Source organism: Zingiber officinale, chromosome 11A (genome assembly GCF_018446385.1).
Source record: "Zingiber officinale cultivar Zhangliang chromosome 11A, Zo_v1.1, whole genome shotgun sequence".
Lineage (NCBI taxonomy): Eukaryota > Viridiplantae > Streptophyta > Magnoliopsida > Zingiberales > Zingiberaceae > Zingiber > Zingiber officinale.
The window spans coordinates 79,159,000-79,163,922 of record NC_056006.1 but is presented as its reverse complement, the minus strand read 5'-3'; the positions used below and the strand labels follow the sequence as shown (position 1 = coordinate 79,163,922).

The 4,923-nt window shown below is 34.8% G+C and overlaps 1 pseudogene; it reads left to right on the top strand.

The window, feature by feature from the left end:
• Positions 1 to 445: 445 nt before the first annotated feature.
• Positions 446 to 4,692, top strand: LOC122032191 (annotated as a pseudogene).
• Positions 4,693 to 4,923: the final 231 nt, after the last annotated feature.

The window sequence follows — 4,923 nt, the reverse complement described above, 5'->3', positions numbered from 1 at the left end:
TGTTTTAAGACTCATTCCTACGAATAATTAAGTTTCTAAACAATAAAAGTTTGATTTTCATGCAACGTAAATAAATATCTACTATACTTGAATCATTTGTAGTGCTGCACGTATTTGTACTTTTTCGAATTTACTGGAATGGAGCTGAATCAATCGTCTCCATTCGAAAATTCAGAAAAGTAGTTTGCATTTTGATTTTGGGAGGTAACTTAAAATTGAGTAATCTAAAAAAATCATGGTTGATTTGGTTAAGAATTAATAGTGGGACATAATTTGGCAATAAACGCAAATAAAGGGTGTGATTCGGTCAAATCCTCATTTATAAAAAAAAAATACATTAAATATTATATTAAATGATGGGACATGTATTATATTAAATATTTCTTTATATCATGACTTTTTCTTCATGCAAAGCTCCTTCACCCTCTCCTCACAAATAGCAGAAGCCACGAGAAGAGAGATAGAAAGAGAGGGGTAACTTTACCGGCATCCCTCGCTTCTTCCTCTCCTCCTCCTCCTCCTCTTACGTTTACGGTGAGAGGGAGAAATTAATCGAGCGAGATGGGGGCTTACGAACTCATAAAGGGAGAAGAGAACGCCGGCGCCGCCGCTTTGGAGGCGCTGCATTCGACGGAGGACCTTGAGACCATTTACGACGGTTCGTGGAAGAAAGATAAGCCTTCCGCATCCGCCGTCGCCACGAGGAACCGCCTCGTCTCGCTTGACGTGTTCCGCGGCCTCACCGTAGCGGTAAGCACGCCGCCCGATCCACATTGTTTCCTTTTTGGATTTTTTTTCCTTTTTTATTTTCATTACTGACTCGTCGAATACGATAATACTTTTGTTGGTATTGTCACAGCTCTCTTGCTGGAAGATAATTTCCTAAAATTTACTATTTTGTCATGGATTTTGCGAGCGAGAAAAGAAATTTATTAAATTCGTCATTAATCGAGTTCCAAATACGGAATAACATTTGATTTGCTCGCTAAAACTTTATTCTGTGTTTATTGCCTCACCTTCATCGTTTATGTTTTTTCCCTTAAACTCTGTTATGCTTCATTCTAATTAGAATATTGCACAAAGAATGTCTTTCCTTTTTGATGTCTTTCATTTACTTATTTATTCTATCATAAACATTGTTTAGAGTACTAGAATCGCATGGTTTGAACAAAAATATTTCTCTTCCTCCAATTCCGTATTACTAAACAAATTAAATGAGATAGAGTGGAAATAAGATAAAGATAACACAACTCTTTTCTTTTCTTTTCACTTTAGAGTTTAGACCATTTCATATCACTTCTATTTTTCCCACTCTAAGTAAACACTGCCAAAAGAATACACTATATCGAGAAGAAAAGGGAGTGTGTAGATTAGAGATCACAGAAATTGATAAACTGATGTATAATACATACTTATGGCACAAAGGATAAAGTAATAAATGAGGAATCTCGGACTTCAGTATAATACAGCAAAGTTATCAGCTGTGGCTGTCTCTTGCTTCATGGCACACTCATAGTAAGATACAGATAATCTGACAGTCCTATCATTTTTTCTTATATAAGCTTCTGCTCTTAGTATACTTAAATGCTTTTTTTTACAATGATGCTTAGGATACTCTTCGCGTTTTTTTGTACCATTTATTTGTTAAATATTGTTCCCAACTCCATTTTTGTTTGCAGAGTTGGGGAAGGATGATTGCTACTGACCACTAGAAACATGTTCTTATCTTGTTCTACCTATTTTGCAGGTGCTTTGCTAGCCAAGATGGAAGTCTTTTGTTTAAACCAATAATCTAGATTGTTTTTTTTTAATCACAACTACGAGCACCATTTTTTGTTTATGCATATGCACTTCTCTGTCCTATGCGTAAAATGTCTTTGATGCCAGTAGTGACCAACAAATCTGTTCATTGCAGCTCATGATATTTGTAGATTATGCTGGAGGATTTCTTCCAACTGTCAATCATAGTCCTTGGAATGGCATATCACTTGCTGATTTTGTCATGCCATTTTTCTTGTTTATAGTTACACTCTTTTTTTTTTTTTTGCTCAGAGAGTGCCCAACAAAGTTTTAGCAACCAAGAAGGTGATACTCCGAGCGTCAAAGCTCTTTCTTGTAGGTCTTATTGTTCAAGGTATACAACTATTCCTTTTTGCATGTCTAAATAGATTACTTGTATATCTGGGTTATTCTTATAGTGTTAATTGCATTAATTTAAGTGTAGGTGGATACTTCCATGGGCTTCGCAATTTAAATTATGGTGTTGACATGTCAAAAATCAGATGGATGGGGGTACTACAGGTAGGATATCCACCATGATTAAATTTAATTTCTTTTCAGTTATGAACTCATTACACTTTATTTTTATTTGTGTAAAAATATATCTTTCTGCTGATACATTTTTATTATAATTGTATTGTTCACACCAAATACACAGGTACTATGTTTTCCTTGAATAATTCTTGCACATACTAAGGATGTTACAATTAGATTCATTATTTAGAGTAAACTAGAATGGAAGTTTCCCTTTCATTTCTTTTGGAAGATTCCTAATAGAAATCTATGATACAATTCTAAATAATAACTATGTAGAACCACAAAAGAGCCCACACCATGAGCTAAATCAACATGCAAAATGTGATATAATCTAAAGTGTTGTAAAGGCATTTCCACAATGTTACAATATGTAAATGTTGTACTTTTGTTTTAAAAAAAGGTTATGTGGACATATAAGTTGATTTAATCAACTGGAGTATTCTTTATTGCAGAGAATTGCAATAGCCTATTTGTTTGCTGCTATATGTGAAATTTGGCTCAAAACCGATGATAATATTGACTCTGGAACTTCTGTTTCTAGGCTAGACAAACTTCAATTGTAAGTGTTGATTTAAATTATTGCTCTTGTCACAAAGTTGAAGTAATTAGCGTTGATTTTTCATAAATTGTTTAAAACTGCCTTTCTATAAAATCCTGCAATCTTCATCTTACATCAACTTATTTTTGCATAGATTGCTGTGCTTGGTTCTTACTGCCATTTACACAATCCTATTATATGGTTTATATGTTCCTGATTGGCAATATGAGATACCAGCTGAAGGTTTTACAACTAAGTTCTTCTCAGTAAGAATCACTTTCACATTTTTGCTCACTTCTATAGACTTCCAAGATGAGGTTTTCATATGTAACTACCAATTTTTCTTGAATCCAGGTGAAATGTGGGGTGAGGGGTGACACAGGACCTTCATGCAATGCTGTGGGAATGATTGATCGCAAAATCCTTGGCATCCAACATCTGCATCATCGCCCTGTTTATGAAAGAATGAAGGTTTCTTCAAGTACATCACTTGCGTAATCAATCCTTCCGTTTCTTCCCTTTCAGTTTGATGACTTTTAGTTTCTTGATCTTTCTTCAGCAATGCAGCATCTATTCGCCGGCAAGTGGCCCCCTTCCTTTTGATGCCCCTTCATGGTGCCAAGCACCTTTCGATCCTGAAGGTGTACTCAGGTTAGCAGTCGTATGCGCTCTCCTTATTCTCGCTAGTTTTCACTTTCCACACTCAATTCAGGGGATTTATAGTTCTATTAATTCAATGATACAGCTCTGTCATGGCAATTGTTACTTGCTTGATCGGGTTGCAATTTGGGCACGTGATAATACAAATGAAGGTAATATACTAATAATCACACTTGATAATAGCAAAAAACGCAATGTGAGCTCATAGTGTGGCATTAAAACTATTACTGCAGCATCACAAGGCTAGAATCATCCACTGGGCTATTCCTTCACTATTTCTGATAACATTGGCCTGTATTATGGAGGTCATTGGTATACACTAAATTCATTCCTTTTTTCAGCCATTTTGATTGGTCCAAGACTTAATCCTCAAATCTTGTAATCTACATTTTTTTTTCATAGGAATGCATATCAACAAGCCTCTATACTCAGTAAGTTACACCTGCATCACTACTGGGGCTGCAGGCATTCTGTTCACTGCAACATATATTCTGGTTAGGAATCAAACTCCCTTTGTTCTATATCCCTACAATTTTTACCTTTTTAGTAAATGAAATCGAAATTTTTATTTACTGTTATCAGAAATTTTCTAGCACTGAGCCTCCAATTTCCTTTATGCATACAGGTTGATGTGTTTGGCTACAGGAGGCCAACCTTGGCCATGGAATGGCTGGGAAAGCATGCACTTATGGTGTATATTCTAATAGGTTGCAACGTTTTGCCAGTTCTCATTCAGGGATTTTACTGGAAGGAGCCTCAAAACAATCTGGTGACAAAATTGGTACCTTTTTAGTGATTGTTAATCAAAGAATGGATGCTGAATTGTTCTTTGTTGCTTGATTTTTGATCAGTTGAGGCTCATTGGCATTCACTAGGCCTTGATATATCACAGAGCTTTTTCAAAGATCGGATCTGATTTTGTCTTAAGGAGCTCGCTGTTGGTGCAAGTTTTCAGACTTTCACATTGCAAAGTTTCCTCTGAACCTGTGAATTTTTTATTCTTTTCTTCTATTTTTGAAGGAAGAGCAAGGATGAAATGCTTGATGTACATACACAATAACAAGTGAATGGGCTGTTCATGTAATAAATATTTGGTTTGTGAAGTTAGAAGAGATATTTAGAAGAAATTTGTATTCAAAATTTTCTTTAATATAATTGTTCATTTGATTGTTTGATTATTGGCTTTGTCTTGGAGGAGAATGGGGAAATTCTAATAAAATATCAATATTTTATTATATTTAATAGAGTTTATTCTGATGATAAATCTGGAGCCCTATAAAGGAATTTTTGAGAAAATAATTCTCTTTGATAAAAATAACTATAGAGGTATCCTTTTGTCAATCTTAATTACTAAATGCAGATTTTAATGAATTTATTTTTTAAAATTATTTAAATTCTTGTGCTCGATG